The sequence below is a fragment of the Cavia porcellus genome, unplaced genomic scaffold (genome assembly GCF_034190915.1).
Source record: "Cavia porcellus strain 051 isolate PalLab524CR breed Dunkin Hartley unplaced genomic scaffold, mCavPor4.1 scaffold_1, whole genome shotgun sequence".
NCBI lineage: Eukaryota > Metazoa > Chordata > Mammalia > Rodentia > Caviidae > Cavia > Cavia porcellus.
The window spans coordinates 195,664,338-195,683,403 of record NW_026947484.1 but is presented as its reverse complement, the minus strand read 5'-3'; the positions used below and the strand labels follow the sequence as shown (position 1 = coordinate 195,683,403).

Sequence of the window (19,066 nt, the reverse complement as noted above, 5' to 3'; positions counted from 1 at the left end):
TTGCTATCCTCTCAGAGATTTCAGGTATGTGACTTCTGTTTTCTGCCATGACTGTATCTCCCAGACATATTGTGTGTGGTCTAAAGGGCTGAGTTTGCCTTTTGCTCCTTTGTCTTGACATTATCCTTGGTTCCTTCAGACAAGCTGGCTGTGGGGCTCCAGGCACTTACCACATTGGCTGCCTCTAAGCAATGCAGGAGGATGGGACAGGCACCTGGATTCCTCTACTTCCAGATTTATAGGGAGGTAGTAGGGTATGGAGCAGGCTTCTCCAGAGCTATGCAGCTACACTGGGTGTTGCTGATGATCAGGGGTACAGGTAGTTGGGGCTGCTTCTCTTAGCCTGTGTGTCTACCCTGGGATTCCTATGATGGTGGCCAACACACAGGGGTATGTTTTTCTGATTCTGCTAGTGAATGGAATGATGGTGAGGGAACCAAAGGCCTCAGATGGTGGCCTATGGATGCACAGGGCTTACCTGGCAGTGTTCCCCTGCTCCTGTTGGCTGTCTGTATAAAGAAGCCTTCCAGTGGCAGCTTTCTGAAGGTGAAGGTGGATCTGCTGGTTCTCTCTTCCTACATTGGCCACCATAGGACATGGCCTTTTGGCGGTGGTGCACAGCAGACAGAGGTGGATCTGTCTGTTTTCTTTGGCCTGTGCTGGCCATGCAGAGGAAAGGGCCTTCCAGTGATGACATACAGCAGGCAGAGGCCATTCTTCACCTGCTTCTCTATCCCCATGCTGGGTGCACAGAGGAAAGTGCCTTTAGGTGGCAGCACTCATCGGGCAGAGGCAGATATTTAATGAAACTTAAATGAATATCCACAAAAAATTCTGGTCTCTTCCTTTATGCAGTAAAAGTCTTAAGAGCACACATTGTTTTGTTAATGTTTTTCATTTATAAATGAAATTCTCAGATTTTTTTTTGTACTGGGAATCAAATTCAAGACCTGTGCTTGTGAGACAGGAACTGTGCTACTGAGCTGTATCCCCTGCCCAGTCCTCAGATTTTTATTTCCATTGGTCAGTGTGGAAAGATATACATATCTAATGGTATAATATAAACAAATTAGGTTCAGAGTTTGGTCATATACATTACAATATTGCTTATGGGACACTATCACTTTTACTTGGTGAATGCCAAGTATCTTAGGATTAAACTCTCCAAATATAGAGCCTCTTTAAGTTGTTACTAATGTCCCTGTTCTGCAGGATATAGATAAAGGGATTCAGCATAGGGGTAACCAGAATGCACATCAGTGAGGCTACCATTCCCTTAGAGAATATGACACAGCTGAACCAATGTATATTCCAATCCCTGTTCCTCAAAATAAGCAAACAATTAACAAGTGAGAACTGCAGGTAGAAAAGGCTTTGTACCTCCTACAAGATGATGAGATTTTGAGAATGGAACAATGATTTTATAGTAAGAGAAAAGATCCATAACATGGGAAAAATGAGAAACGTGGAACCAACAAATCATGTGATTGGTTTTCAATAATGTGTCAGAACATGAAACATTAAAAACTTGAGAAAAATGACAGAAGAAATTAGCAATTCCTATATCCTTGAAGCAGGTAATTACCAAGTCAGTTAAAGTGTGTTAGCCAAAAGGCTAACAAAGCATAAAGCAAAAGTAGTAAGACACAGAAGTGAGGATTCATAATGACTGAATAGTGCAGAGGGTGGCAGATGGCCACAAACTGGACATAGGCTGTCACAGTCAGAAATCATGTCATCCATACAGATAAATATGATAAAAAAAGAGAGTGTATCCTGGAATTACTCAGGAGTGCATAGATGATATGGTAAGAAGAGTCAATGGGAAATATAAAATAGGACATATTGATAATCCCATGCCTCCAGTTTATCATCTCTTAGGGATGTATACAAATCAACCATTGTGAATTAATGGTCCCCAACAAGATTTGAAACTCACTTTCAGTTTCAGTGATCTGTGGCCACGAAGTCTCCTAGGTGGTGATGGTAGGGACACCAAGAAAAGCTGTCCCACTCCATCCTCAGTGGATCATGGTGGCCTGATGGGAATTGAGGGGGAGAGGATATGAAACCATGTCCCTCCCCCATCCTAGGAAAGGGAAGTTAGGCATTTCTTCTCTGTCTCACTATTTTACAACTTCTGTGACAGTCTAAAATTTACAAAATTAAATGAGAACAAATATGAAGAGAACTGTGCCTCATGGAATTAACAATTAGATAAAGCTTTTGTTTTGTGGAAATTCCCCATATTATAACAGGCTCTGAATTTCATCCAGAAAAGGAAAATTGTTTGGCTTCTCACTGTGAAGGGTTTCCATTCATATAATGTGACCTCATTCTCAATGTGCATATATATAGCTTTTATTTTTTTATTTAAAAAACAATAAAAACAATGGTATAAGAACTTAAGATTACAGAGAATAACATTGGCTAGCATATTGCATATCATTATCTTCAAAGTAGTTTTCATATTACAAAATATATGCATGAAAAATTTATTCAAACCATATAAGCACAAGCCTTTCTTTTCAAAGAACTAATAGCAATTAGTAGTATAACTATCTAAAGTATTGTGTGTGTGTGTGTGTGTATATATATATTTTTTCCTTTTGCCTTCCTCCTTTTCTCCATCCCAGTGTGTCTTTTCTTTGAACAGGTTCTTCCCATTTTATAATATCTGTTGTACATTTTGATCTTATTTACTCTTTCTGTTTCTTACATTAGGGAGACAATATGATGTTTACACATGTGAACCTCATTTATTTCATTTAGGAGTATAGTCTCAAATTGCATCCATTTCCCTATAAATGTCTCAAGCTTTTCCTTTTCAATAGCTAAATAATACTCCATTGTAAAAATACTTTTCTTTATTCATTCCTTGATGGATGGGAATGTGGGTTATAGATACCTGTCATGGTTTATGTCTGTGGCCCCCAGGCCTCATAAGTTTGCATTGTGCATTTGTGATTGGTTCGTTGTCTAGCGCTTAGATTGATGATGTCAGTGCTACACCCACATAGGGGTAGATCCAGGATGTGATGTAGTGGCAGGAAGAAGATGTGTCTTGCTCTTTGCTGGTTCCGGCTTGCTGTTTACAGCCGCCATGAACTGTGGCCCAGCCATGCCCACCTGCCTTGGAGCCAACTGAGTGTGGACTGAAATCTCCAAAAACTGTAAGAAATAAACCTTTCCTTTCCCAACTTTGGGATTCAGGTATTTTGTCTCAGCAAGGAGTAAAAAGTAACTTAAGACAATAGCTTTCTGCTCCATGGAAGAGAAATGAATCTCATTAGACATATCCAGTTGAGTCTCATATTCTAAGGTGGAAAGGAGTTGCCTACAGTCACACTAAAGAGTTTATCTGTTCTGGACTGAGATAAAACACATGACCTCAGTGTTCCCCTAAGGTATGCGGTGGGACATTTACCCTCCAACAGTCTGTTCTGACACATTACCACTTTTGGGCAAATATTTTCCATTTTTAGGGGGATCATCTGTCTCTGAGATCCCTGTTTGGTAAGAACTTTGTGCCTGAGAAGGCAATTAGCTTCAGTTATCAGCAGGTATGATGACCTCAGAGAGGACCACCAGAATTTGTCAATTAGCCCTTCTTAAAGGATTTTCCTTTTGTTATATATGAATGATATTTCTGAAAGTAAGCTCTCTAGTACCATGAGGTAGAAAGAATCAAAAACCACTTTTTTCTCACTGAGATTATTTTATCTCCCAGCAGGTTATGTACTACCAATGTCTGCAGACATTTTTGGTTGTCACAAATGAGAAAAGTACTATTGGCATGTAGTAGATGGAACCCAAGAATGCTGCTGAACATCTTAATACAGGGCAAAATCTCCCATCTAAAAAACAGACATTAGTTACCCAGCCCCACATGGCACTGGTGGAACGCCTGAGAGACCCTGATCTGAAGGCAGACAATTACTAATGTTTCAGAGGGTCATGGGTATACCCACTTTGCATATAAATGAGTATTTGGTGTAGGCTATCAGTTTTTCTATACTACCCTAAAGCAAATAAAACAAGCAAAAACACAAATGAGACCACACCAAACTTACCCAACCTCCCACATACACACACTTTACAGCAAGGATGCAAGAAAATAGATAGAATCCTCTATGTAAATACAGACAAATATTAAGGTTTGAGAACTTTGCAATGACAAGAGAATGCACCATGCATGCACTTTTACAATACAAGTCATGTTTACACTTGTCTTACTTTTAACAAGATTTTTTTTCAGAGAAAGTTACCCAACTTTGGAGACTTCTGCTTATATTTGAACCATAAATTAATCTTACAACTTGAATGATGTGTACCTTTTATCTTTTGTTGCAGCACAATTATATGGTTAGTAAAGGCATAGTTAAAGAATGGCAAACTTACAGCTATTTCATAGTAAATGCTATAGATCAGTTAGAGACCTGTAACCATGCTCCTGTTGCTTGTCACATAGCTAGCCTAGTCAGCCTTGACTGTCTGGGTCCAGCTGCTTTTCTTCTTGTAGTGTACTGGGCCAGTTTGACTAGTCTTAGCTTATGTTTCTTTGATTAATAAAATACATTGCTTCTAACGCACTTCAAAGACTTTGGTTGAGGTGAAGCAACCCAGTCAAAGATACTTTTTAACTCTGCTTGCTCCACTTGAAATTCCTCCCCTCACCACCAGGATGTTACTATGTCATGACAAACAATTTATTCTAAGCAAATGTATTCAGATTCAGTTTTCCTAATGATATATAACTTAATCCAATCCATGTAATTAATCATGCAATGCCTTGTACTTCCTGCTTGTAAAATGTATTTAAACTGAACATGAAACTGCCTCAGTACTGAAGATTTGGAACTGAGATTACTGTCATCCCACTAGCATAATAAACAATTGCCTTCTAGATTCCTCGGTACAAAGAATCTTCCATTTGATTTGATATTGGCTTTTTTGTAATACTTTGGGTTAGGGGCCAACAAATTATTAGTTTTGGGCTATATATAGCCTGTTATCTCATTTTGTATGACCCCTTGAGCTCTGTATCATAATCAAATTTTTAAATGGTGAATAAAATGAAAAGATATATTTCATAACAAGTTAAGTTATATAAAATTTAAATTAAATTATGAGTTTCATTCACATAAATTGTGTTTTCCATACCCATATATTTTCATACATAACACTGGATCAAGCCTTCTAATATTGTGAAGTGGTTAGAAATGATTTTGTTCATAGCAGAGATGGAAGACTGAAATGTATCAGAAGAGTGACACATTATGTGTTTAAGGTCTGAGAAACAGAGATGAGTATGGACTGTGGGGAGAACTGCAGGAGGCAAACAAGACATTGGCGCTAGGAGGTCAGACATCTGAACTCTGTTTTTACTGTACTCTCACTCTTTCAGGACATGCACTCCTGGGACAGTAAGGTTAGATAAATAGCTCCTCAGTGGACCACTTTGTATATTAAGCTCTTCATGGATGAAAAGACAACAGGGAACAGGCCTATGGCCAAGTCACTCCACAGTCCAGACTTACAGGAAGCAACATCTGAGCCTTCTTTTAAGATGACCCCTTCTAAACAAGAACTTCCTGCTTCAAGTGATTTATCTACCAATGCTGAGAACTGATCTTCTGCCTTCAACACACTGGAGGTGCTGAACATCATTCTCAGTGAGGCCAGTCACCAAAGTGATGATTGGGACATAAGGATAAGTATTCTACCTCAGTTTCATTCATTGTAAGCCTACTTTCTCACCAAAATTTGCACAAGTCTTTCTACTCTCCTACTTTGCACAAGGATGGAAGCCATTTTATTCTGAGCAGAAGGGTGCCCCTTCACAGACACGATGACTCATAAAATATCCTGAAGTTTCCTAGAGTAATTTGTAATAGTGCTGGGAAAACTGTTCCACTTGGCAATTAGTTGCTTGCCCTGTTGAAACAAAAGAACACAGATCAGTGACTTTACAAAAGAATCCCCCCTATCCCCAGTTGCAGTGTCTAGAATTTCAAGGATCAGTATACCTGCAGGGTTGGTATCTGTCCTTAGCTTATATCTGGTTATCTTCTCCCTGTGCTTTAAAAGACTGTGTGTTTTGAATAAATTCTTTAAGTAGCATCACATTATTAGTAAATTGTGCATAAGGATTTCAACATATGAATTTTAGAGAGTACAGAAGTCAGTTAATAGAAATCAGCTCCTTGATTTATCTTGGTTGTGTGGATCCAGCGTTGTACAGAAAGCTTTTGTTCTATGCTGGTAGGTGATGTGGGACTCTGGGTAAAGAGGTACAGACACAGAGGTCCTACTTTCCCTGGTTTGATTTCTAAAACTACCAAACAATTCATATAGGAACAAAAGAGATACTACAGTTAATAGTAGTTGATAATAACAGTAGCCTCACCTCCAGAATTTTAATTCTGTAATTAAAAGCTGGGACTTCATACTATTGTTTCAAGTCTTTTAAAATAAAGTAAGAAGTACACACAATTTATAAACTATATTATTCTGCATTTCTCTTTGCCCCTTCTCCAAAACATGGAACGATGAATGTCATGGGTTCCCCATGCATACCTCTATATTGTACATATAGTCATATATATGTACTGAACTTTTTGTTGGGTCTATCATTTATCTATCTATCAACTATCTATGTATCATCTTTATTATTGTCACTCATCTATCATTTATCATCTATATCACTGTCATCTATCTATCTGTCCATCCATCCATATAGCTAGTCTTTCCTTTATGTATCTGCCATCATCTACATATGTGTGAAAAGGTATACATATCATTTAGGGCCAAAAAATTGTATTGTAACAAGACAGTGAGATACTCTAATAGTAAAAACTTCTGAAGAAGAACTAAATATGCCACAGCTAATTTTTAAAATTAAGAATGTCACTTATAAATGACATTTCTATAAGATTCTATTTACATAAAACTTACTAAATATGATACGGTGCAGTTTTTACTACTTGAAAAAATAATATCAATTTGATAAAAAGTGAACAGGAAAGTGTATATCATGTAAGTGTGATAGTTTCCCCAGGGGAAAGGAAAAAATCAATTTCATGCAAGAACATAAAATGGAGATTTGAAATATGCCTCTAACATTTTTGCATTAATGATATCTAGAGGAAAAAATGCTGTAGTATATGAGTTTTACCCTATGATACAGGTTATTATATTTTATTTTTCTTAGTATGTATTTGCATGCATAAAATTTATAGCTATCTTATGGAGTGAGTACATGGACATCACACATCTTGTTCCTTTTTAAAATCCCCTTCCTATTCATGAAGTATATTAGCATTTAACTGTTGACTGATTAATGCTAACTTTCCATCACACTTGAATAATCTGTAATAAAACATATTATCTGAGTAGGTTAAAACATTTTCAATTTTCTCAAGGAATACTATTACATAGATATTATTCCTAGTTTAGGTAGTCAGAGTTTTGTTATTCCTATGTCTAATGCATTTACCACTTAGTTCATTCATTGTTACATGTTCTATAATCAAGCCAAATGAATATTAGTATCATTGGTGCATCTTTCTATGCTTTTCTTCAGCAGTAGAATCCCAAAATGTGCATTTATTATTCTGAATATGTTCTATCTTTTTTCCTCACTTGTTCCAGGTATCTCCTCCTTCCTAGAGGTGAATAGCACCACTTACTATAATCATGTATTCAATAGAAAAGATCAGCATGAGGATTCCAGTTGCCCAGTACTGAGCTGACTGCTGTGCTATATTCATTTTGTATCAATTAAAGCATTCACATGGAGTTTTCTTCTTACTCAGGCATAATTACATAAGCAAAAATTAGGTGTATTTGAGATACACAATGTGATGGAGAATTACAAACTGAGAAATGATTGTTGAATGACAGCTAAAAAGCACATTCATTAGGCAGTTTAATTGAGCAAATGATGACACCTTGGCTTCTCATCTAGTTCAAGATTTTTCCTTATTCAGAAAGCAAACGCTGGATCCTGAATTAAATTCAGAGTATGGGGGTCTAATGTAACATCAAATGATTACCAACATTGTACTGCTTCTGTCTTCCTCAATAGAGAAAAAAATGATGCTCTCCAGGGACCCTCCAATTAGGAAACCTGATAACCACAATCTGTGTCATCTTTTATATCTCTGTTATTGGAAGAATAACAAATTGATTTTTATTTCAGTCTGTTTGCATAGAAGGCTCTGCATTTGCTTCCTTCCCTCATGTAGCTGATATTTGTTTATTTTATGTAATGATGTGCTACTTCTCTCACTAGGGAAAGAAGTTCCCCAAAGATGACACAGAAAGTGGGATTAACATGGTTACTCACTTCTTTTAGAATTTATTGCTAAATCAAATTTAATGCATAGAAGACTCCTATGGATTTGAAGTTAAAAGAAACATTTTCTAATTATTATCCAAGTCCACCTGGATGGACCTCTGTCTGACCCATGCTTAATGCAGAAGTGGTGGAAGTGAGCATACTTAGAAAACAAGGGAAACAAACAAAATGGGGCTGGGGATTTAGCTCAGCGGCATAAGCGCCTGCCTTGCAAGCAGGCACTTGTGAGTTCGATCCCCGGTACCGATTAAAAAAAAAAGAAAAAGACAAAAAAAAATCTTTGTTCAAGTTTAAAACTATATTGGAAACCTGAAAAATATGAGGTTGTAATTTCCATTCCCAGTACCAAAAAAAAAATACTATAGTGGAAAATATGAAGACCTACATGGTCATTTAGTGATGTTGATTTTATGCTCTCCATAAACATTAGGAGAAATTGGTCATGAGAATCAGTCCAGCAGCCAGACAAGCTGAGTTCTGTCTCGTCTTTGTCAATATGAACAGTGTACTTTATATCCATTACATGTCCTCTTGGCCTTCATGCCCATTGGTCTGATATCAACAATTACCTTGTCTTAATTTGACAAGCCCTTCAGATGATCTGAGACATGTCAGCATGCCTCCAAGACCACAGCTTTAGAAGACATATCTGATAAATTCACTCTCATCCTTATTTTTATTGAAGGCATGGACTCTTACGGAAATAACATGTCTTATTTCTTACAGTTTTGGCATTTACCATAATGTGTGAAAAAATTTTGGTGTCCAACAAAAAGTGTAGAATTTAGGGAAAGAGGAGAGAGAACAGGAATGGAGAGAATCAGTAAAAAAAAACTATCTGAATAATCCTTTTAGGCCCATAGTATACACAAGAAGGTCATTTTTTTTTTGGAAAATAACTTAGTTCTTAATGTTTATATATACAAAGTTCATTGGAAGCATTGGTCTTCATTCCCATATCTTGTCATCAGTAAGACTATAACAATACAAAGAATTTTCCTCCCTAACAAGTTACTATATCATACTGCTGGTGCTTATCTAGAAACAAAGCATTTTATTTTATTTTCGCATCATCTTTTCCATAAGATCAACCAGGAAAATTAAACACACCAACCAAACAGTTATTTTTGAATTCCATCTTTTGGGGCTGACAGGTGACCCAGAACTGCACCTCTTCATATGCAGCCTATTCCTGTCCATGTATCTAACCAACATCCTGGGGAACCTGCTCATCATGCTATTAGCTCTGATTCCTACCTTCACACTCCCATGTACATCTCTCTCTCCAACCTGTCCTTCACTGACATCTGTACAAGCACAGTCATGATCCCAAACATGCTGATGGATGCCTAAGCACAGGGTCAGAGCATCACTTTCATAGTCTGCCTCTCTCAGGCCTTACTTGCTTTGCTTTTTTTAAATTTTATTTAAAAGGAAAAGAGAAAAAACAAAACAAAACAGTGTAAGGGTACAAGTAATACAGAACTACAAAAAAAAGTAAGAAATCACCAGTTAATAGATTACAATTATCATCCTAGAGACAGTTGCTCAAGTCACAGTATCAAAGCATACAAAGTGGACATTCAAACGGTGAGACTGCAAACAGTTGTGTTCAATGATCCAACCAAAAACATTAATATGACCATCTATTTAACACCCCTAAACACACTTGCAGTTGCATCCTTTAGAGCACTTTTTTCCCCTCTCTTTTTTATAACAAAATTTACACATTTGGGGTTTTATTACTTCATAGTTCTTATCACCTTTTTTTGAAGAGAATAAAGTCAAATACAGCAAAACAAAGCTGTCAGTCAAAATCAAGGATAGACATAGCACATGATGTACAAACAGAGTACAAGGTTATCAACAATGGTTACCACAATGCCCCTTGCTTCCTTAAAAAGAATTGTCTATCTCATTAGGTATTATAAAGTTAAACAAAACAGTAGAGAACAAGACCAATAAAACCTAAACCTTGAAACATTACAGGACTTCAAAAGAAGATAATAGTCAAACCAGAATGGGCATCATAGTGAATTTTATTGCCTTCAAAGTAGTTGTCTATACCCTCAAACTTGATACTATCATACAGAACGGAACACAATCTAATCAGTCAACACAAGATAGTGGGAGTATTACAGGACTTCAAATCAAGTTAATAGGAAATCAAAAAAGTTACAATAATATATCCTGCTATTTTTTTATTTTCTCCTTAATTAAAAAAATCATAAAAAATAAATAATTTTTAATGAATAAGGGAGAGATTGAGTAAAAGAGGACATAACAACATAACAATGCAGGTCAAAGCATGACAGTTTCAGCAACCTAGTGCTTCACCACCAAATAACCCGACTTAATAGTATCATAGTGTCTTTTTCCTTGAAATATTTGAATATAACTTCATATACTATAGAATCAAACATATCAAGTCAGTGTAAAACCATTCAAGTGGATGAAAGCATTGTAGGGTATTTAGAACCAGCTCACGGAAAACGAACAATGGTTTCTATATTATCTCTTTGCCTATAATAATTTGTGTTTATACTATCACATATACTAAAATCCAGCAAGATACAACATGATAAAACCAATGGAGACAGAAGAGCCATAGTTTGGTGGGGCTTCAAAACAAGATGATAGTAAATCAGCACTAGATATTATGATAACTTGTTTTCTTCAAAATAGCTGTTCATTTCATCAAAGGCAATAATATCAAGCAGCCCAGAATACATCCATTCCAATTAATAAGTGAAAACTTTATAAGGCTTCAAGGCCACATAATGGGGAATGATGATTACAACATACTTTTATATATTTGAAACATTTCTTACATTAGTGAAACTATTCGGTATTCATACATGTGAGATTGATTTATTTCACTTATGAGTATGGTCTCAAGGTGTGCCCATTAATTGATAAATATCTCAATGTGGTCCTTCTTTGTAGCTGAGTAGTACTCCATTGTATAGAAATACCACAACTTTTTTATCCATTCCTCTGTTGATGGACACTTGGGTTGTTCCAAGATCTGGCAATTACAAATTGTGCTGCTATAAACATAGGTGCACATATATCAGTGTGGTATGATGCTTTCAGTTCTTCCGGGAATATGCCTAGAAGTGGAATAGCTGGGTCAAATGGTACTTCTAATCCCAGCTTTTTGAGAAATCTCTAGACTGACCTCCACAAAGATTGTACCAGTCTACACTCCCACCAACAGTGGAGGAGACTTGCTTTTTCCTCACAGCCTCTCCAGCATTTGTTGTTGGTGGTTTTCTTGAACCTGGCCATTCCTTCAGGAGTGAGATAGAATCTCAGTGTGGTTTTAATTTGCATTTCTCTAATGAACAATGATGATGAACACTTTTTCATGTGTTTATTTGCCATTTGTATTTCTTCATCTGAGAAGTACATATTCATCTCAGATGTCCATTTTTGGACTGGATCTTTGAATTTTGGGTTCTGAGGTTTTTTAATTCTTTATATGTTTTAGACAAAATTCCCTTGTCTGAGGGGGAGTTCACTAAGATCTTTTCTCAGTTTGTAGGTTTTCTTTTCACTATGCAGGAGATTTCTTTTGGCATGCAGAAACTTTTTAATAAGAGGTGGTCCCAGTTATTGATTCTGGGAAGTATTTCCCATGCAGTTTGAGTCCTGTTCATGAATTCTCTACCTACCCCTATGTCTTCAAGGTTTCTACACAATTTGTCTTCCAACAGATTTAGTGTTTCTGTTTTAATATTCAGATCTTTGATCCATTTAGTTTTTAATTTGGTACATGGTGATAGGCATGGGTCTAGTTTTAGTTTTCAGCAAATGGAGAGCCAGTTTTTCCAACACCATTTATTAAAGAGTCTGTCGTTCTTCCAGTAAACCTCCTTGGCTCCTTTATCAAAGATAAGGTGGTTGAGTGTGTTTGTAGTTGTGGTTGTATCTTCGAACTATTCCATTGATCTTCGGCTCTGTTTTGATTCTAGTAGCACATTGATTTTACTACTGTTGCTTTGTACTATAACTTCAAGTCAGGGATTGTGATGCCTCCTGCCTTGCCTTTGAGGCTTAGAATTGCCTTTGCTATTCTAGGTCTCTTCTGGTTCCAGATGAATTTTAGGAGTGATTTCTCAAGATCCATAAGGTATGTTGATGGTATTTTTATTGGGATTGCATTGAATCTGTATAACAATTTTGGGAGAATGGCCATTTTCAAAATATTTGTTCTTCCTATCCATGAGCAAGGGATGTCTTTCCATTTCTTGAGATCATCTTCAGTTCTTTTTTCCATGTATTATAATTTTCCCTGTATAGGTCTTGCACTTCTTTCATAATAGTAATTCTTAAATATTTCATTTTTTTGCTTACTAGTGTAAAGAGTGTGGCTTCTCTTATTTCTCTCTCTCTCTCTCTCTCTGAATTTGTTGTTAGTGAATAGGATTGCTATTGATTTCTAAGTATTGATTTTGTATCCAGATATATTACTGAATTTATTTATTGTATCCAAGAGTCTTTCAAGGGAGTTTAGGGGGTCTTCTATGTAGAGTATCATGTCATCTGCAAACAATGATAATTTAACTTCTTCTTTTCCTATCTTTACCCCTTTTATTTCCTCTCTCTTTTCTAATTGCTCTGGCTAGTACTTCCAGTACTATATTAAATAGGAATGGTGATAAAGGACATCCTTGTCTTGTGCCTGATTTTAAAGTAAAGGCTTTCAAGTTTTGGCCATTTCGTATGATACTGGCTGTTGGTTTGTCATAGATGGCCTTTATTATATTGAGGTAAAGACAATCTATTCCAATTTTCTGTAAAGTTCCTATCATGAATGAATGTTGGACCTTATTGAAGGCTTTTTCTACCATCTATAGAAATGATCATGTGATTCTTACTTTTGGCTTTATTGATATGGTGGATTACATTTATTGATTTACATATGTTGAACCATCCCTGCATGCCTGGGATGAATCCCACTTGGTCATGGTGTATAATTTTCTTGATGATTTGCCGCATACTATTTGCCAATATTTTATTGAGGATTTTTGCATCTGTGTTCATTAGGGAGATTGGTCTGTAGTTCTCTTTTTTAGTTGGGTCTTTCTCAGGTTTTGGTACTAGAGTAATATTTGCTTCCAGGAATGACTTAGGAAGGATTACTTCCCTTTCAATTTCATTGAATAATTTGAGGAGTATCGGCATTAGGTCCTCTCTGTATTTCTTGTAGAATTCTGCAGTGAATCACTCTGGGCCTGAGCTCTTCTTCGTAGGTAAGGACTTAATTACATTTTCATTTTCGTTAATAGAGTTTGGGTTATTCAGCAGTTTTACATCCTCTTGATCTAGCTTTGGTACTTCATATGTTTCTAGGAATCTATTTCTTCTGTGTTATCAAACCTTTGAGAGTGGAGGTTTTCAAAATAGGTATTGATGATCTGTATTTTTGTAGAGTCTGTAGTGATTTCACCTTTTTCATTTCTTATTGCATGAATTTGAGCTTTTTCTTCCCTTTTTTTAATAAAGTTCGCTACGGGCTTATAGATTTTATTTATTCTTTCAAAGAACCAACTCTTTGATTCGTTGATTCTTTGGATTGTTTTCTTAGTCTCTATTGCATGGATTTTTGCTCTGATTTTTATAATTTCCTCTCTTATTTTGGCTTTGGGCTTGACTTGCTCTTCTTGTTCTAGATGTTTGAGCTGTAGCATCAGGTTATTTATTTGTATTCATTCTGTTTTCCTGATGTGAGAACTCAGTGCAATAAATTTTCCTCTGAGGACGGCTTTCATTGCATCCCACAGGTTTTGGTAAGTTGTATCTGTATTTTCATTTTCTTGTAGGTATTTTTTAATTTCTTCTTTATTTTCCTCTGTGACCCACTGATTACTAAAGAATGTGTTATTCAGTTTCCATGTGTTTGTGGGACTTTTGCCGTATCTTTTATCATTAATTTCTAATTTCAAAGCACTATGATCTGATAACATGCAAGGGATGATTTCAATTCCTTTGCATTTGTTTGAATATGTTCTGTGAGCTAATGTATAGTCTATTTTAGAGAATGACCCATGTCCTGCTGAAAAAAATGTGTATTCTGATGTCTGTTGTTGTTTGTTATACATTCTGTATATGTCTACCAAGTCCATTTGTTCACAGGTGTGATTCAGTTCTGTTATTTCTTTGCTCATTTTCTGTGTGGTTGATCTGTCCCTTGGTGTCAATCATGTGTTAACGTCTCCTCTTACAGTTGCATTACTGATAAATTGATTTTTCATTTCTGTTATTAGTTGTTTTATGTAACTGGGTGCTCTCGAGTTTGGTGCATATATATTTAAGATAATTATCACTTCCTCTTTGAGTTTTCCCCTGACGACTATGTAGTGACCTTCTTTTTCATTTCTGATCATTGTTGGTTTAAATTTCGTGCTGTCTGCAAACAGAATGGCTACTCCTGCTTTTTTTTTTTTTTTTTTTTTTTTTTTTTTTTGGATTCCTGTTGTGTGAAGTATTGTTTTCCATCCTTTGACTTTCAGTCTGTGAGTATCTTTCTGGGTTAGATGGGTTTCCTGTAAACAGCATATGGTTGAATTTTGCCTCTTGATCCATTCTGCTAGTCTGTTTCTTTTGACTGGTGCATTGAGATCATTTACATTAATGGTTATAACTGTTATATGCTGTTTATTGTTGACATGTTATCTCTCTGCTGTTGTATCTTTATCTTTCTGTACTGTTTAATTATCTGCTTCGCTTAATGGTCTTTTCCTTTGTGTATCTAAACTGTCTCTCAATATTTTTTGCAGGGTTGGCTTGGTGTTCATGAAGTTCTTCAGCTGTTCTTTATCATGGAAGTATCGTATTTCACCATTGATTTTGAATGATAGTTTTTCAGGGAACATCAGTCTAGGTTGGAAATCATTTTCCTTTAGGATGTGGAATACTTCACTCCATTATATTCTTGACTTTATTGTTTGTGCTGAGAAGTCTGCTGTGATTCTGATAGGTTTTCCTTTATAACTGATCTGTTTTTTCTATGACAGCTTTTAATAATCTATTCTTGTGTTGGATTTCTGGGATGGTGAGTATTATATGTCTGGGTGTAGTTTTATTTTGGTTATGACTATTTGGAGTTCTATAGGCTTCGCTGAACCTGATATCGGTTTCTGAGCTTGGGAAATTTTCAGCTATTATGTCTCTAAATATCCTCTTGACATCCCTTATGTGGTCCCCTTCTTTTTCATAAAACCCTATCAACATTATGTTGTTTTTCTTTGTGTCATCTTGCACATCTTGTTGAATTGTTATTTCCTGATTCCTTGTTATTTTTAAAAGATCTTTCCTTTCCTGCTCACTAGCTGCAGTCCTGTCTTCAAGATCTGAAATTCTATCTTCACTTTCATTGAGGCAGTTTTTACAGCTTTTAGCGGAGTTTTTGATTTCCTGTATATCTCTGTGCATCTGCTTTATGTATTCTCTTTGTTTCTTATATTGCTCATCTAGGGATTCTATTTTTTTGTTTAGTTCCTCCAATTTTTTAACTGTGTTTTCTTTAGATATATTCAGAATCTCTTTCATTTCTTTTATCATTTCTTCTTTTACCTGCCAGATTATTTTGAGTTTGAATTCCTTTAAAGCTTCCCGGAGTTGCTTGTTTATTTCAGTAGCTATTATGTCCAATATTTGAGGTGTATGGCATATATTTTCTTCTATATACATTTCTCCTAGAGTTTCTTGAGATGGGCTGGAGATTTGAGGTTGTAATTTGGTGTTTCGTTTTGTCATTTTCCTATATTTCTGTGTTTCAAGTGTTATTCGAAAGCTTCCTCAGGGTCTGTTGGAAATCCACTTCTATGTTTGTAGCTCTTGGGACTCTGGCACCCAGTTTCCCCAGGCCACTGGGCCTCTGGAGCCAGTGGCAGTCTTCTGCCTGCTTAGAACTCCATAGTTCCAGATGGGCTGGGCTCCAGGGACACTGTGCACCCGCCTGCTTGCTTGAAACTCCACAGTTCTCCAAGCACAGCCAGAATGGGGAGGTAGATGTAGCTGCCTTGGGCCCATTTAGCCACTTCACTCCACCCGGAAGGCTTGAGGGTCCCGAACAGGCTGGGCCTGGGGCAGAGTGCACTGGGCACTTACTGCAGGCCACAGGGCCTCCTTTGCTTTGCTTTTTAGTGGCTTGAAAAATTGTCTCCTTGCAGTGATGGCCTATGGCTGCTATGAGGCTATTTGTCATCCTCTGAGGTACGTGGTCATCATCAATCCCTCCCTCTGTGTCCTGTTGGTTCTACTTGCCCTGCTATTAGCACCATGCATGCCCTTCTCCACAGTCTATTGACATTGCAGCTGGTCTTTTTCACAGACCTGGAAAGTCCTCTCTTCTGTGAATTTGCTGAGGCCATCAAGCTCACCTGCTCTGAAACTTTCATCAATAACCTGCTGGTATATGTAGTCAGAATCATATTTTTGGTGTACAGCTATTTGGGATTATTTTATTTTGTAGAAAATTATCTCCTCTGTCTTGTGGATCACATCAGTGGGAAGAGGGTATAAAGCTTTTTCTACCTGTGGGTCTCACCTCTCAGTGGTTTCCTTGTTCTATGGGACAGATTTTGGAGTCTATATGAGTTCTGCCGTTATTGATTCCTCCATTAAGAATGTGCTGGCTTCAGTGATGCAGATTGTGATCCCTCCAATGATTAATCACTTTATCTACAGTTTGAAGAACAAAAAAATGAAAGAAGCCTTGACATATGTCATTGTTGGAATACCTTTCAAGTGATTATGGAATTGGCTTGGAGCTTTGGCTTCTAGAATAAGTTCAAATTACAGTAATATTGAGTAGAAAGTGCCTGACTATAATATTTGTGTACATTTCAACTGGGACTTCAATCCTGATTTCACTGTTTTTTCAGGTGCGTGATGTTTGACAAATGATTTCAATCTCTAAAGTCCTTCTTGTTGCTTGGACTTGACAGAAATAGCACTGAAGTGAGGAATTCAGTCTTAGTAACACTGTATGTGTGAGTCTTAGAAGGAATACTGGAATAGGTGGACAGAGTAGAGAAAGGTTTAAAGCAAGGCTGTGTTAATATCTGGAAACTAATTTCTGTGTATCCTATTGTTATGGATACATATACACCACTATGTACACCCACTGTGAGGCAAATGTAGTAATTTCATACTCCATTAGGAAATTTTTTTATGTCACAGAAAAAGAGTATTCTATGATGGTCACATTACCATGTACCCTACTCAGTTCCATTATTTATAAAATTATCACAAGTATAAAAACTCAGAGGTTTGAGATAGTCTTGGGATGTTTGAGATTTGAAACTTCATCAGTGAAAATGCATTCACCTTTCATGGAAAAGAAGCTCTAAGAAGGATGAACTTGAGACATTTCTAGGTAAATGGATGCAACTTGAGATCATACACTTAAGCAAAGTAAATAGGTTACAGATGTGTAAACATCACATTGGTTCTCTGGTGTGAAAAACTGACAGTGTAAATAAAGACCAAAGTGTATTGTGAAATAGAAGAAACAACTACAAAGAAAATGGAACTAGAGGGAAGGATCAAGGAAGGAAGGATGGGAAGAGAAAAATATGATAAAAGAAGAATAAAATGGAAATACCTTTATAAATAAGGAGTTAAAAAGAGTTTGTAAGGAGGGAAAGAGGTAGGGAAAAAAGATGAAGGAAGATATATCATATACAGGAACAAGTTCCCTATGATGTAAATGATCATTATGTATATCTAAATCATATCCATAAATGTAATAAAAAGTAAAATAAAATAAACTTCCCAACTGTGCCTGAGAGTGGTTGTACCATTATATATTTCCATGAACATTTCATGAGTGACCCAGTTTCTTGGCATCCTACTCACATTTGATGTTATATTTTAGTCATCTAATAGTGCGATCTCATTATGTTTTTAATTTGCATACATTAACAATTAATGACATGGCACATTTTTCTATGTGTCCTCTACAATAAAATGTCTTTCTGTATAGTTTTTTTTAAACCCTAAATTTAATATTCTTAGGCAATAAGGAAAGTTATTGTTCATTATAGGGGCTTTGGAATTTGCAAATGAGGAGGTTCAGGGACTAGTACTCTATTCCAAGGTACTTCTTTGAGAATGATTTCAAGTTTTACATATAGACGGAGTGTCAAAAACTCTCAGAGTGTTCTGTCAGTGCATTGATTATAGACTTCTATATGGAGTCACTCGAGTATATTTATGATTTGAGTTAAATGATGGCTGTCAAAACAATACTTCTATATTCTGATCTGACTCAGTGTTGAATACGGACTTATAATACAGAAAGAGGAATGACATTTATATACAATGGGGTACATTATTCCAGCTCATTGTCAGACAAGGTGCATTATGCCAGTTCCTTGGATTCAAGTTTAGTTTTGTAGATTCTTAGAAGTTACACAGAAATAGAGACACATATTGAATTAATGCAACCACCTTCTGATGATTTTTGTTTACATACTTGTTCCCAAAACTAATTTCTTTTGACTATAATGTGTCACAGTCACTCTATAAATGCCTGGATAACTTGTTACATCAGTTTGCTCTTTAGGACCTCGATAAAATTAAGGTAATGAATGACTTTTATATATTTTTATTTTCCTCTTTGAACTTCTGATATTCCATCATGTCATTTAGTTTAGCAGTGAAACATTAATTTACAGTGTTCTCCATTTG

General features: G+C 36.3%; 2 pseudogenes; one reads left to right on the top strand and one right to left on the bottom strand.

Moving 5' to 3' along the window:
- Nucleotides 1-19,066, bottom strand: part of LOC106027886 (olfactory receptor 7G1-like) — a 40,013-nt pseudogene that overhangs the window by 3,576 nt on the left and 17,371 nt on the right.
- LOC106027885 (olfactory receptor 7G2-like) lies at nt 460-17,123 on the top strand (annotated as a pseudogene).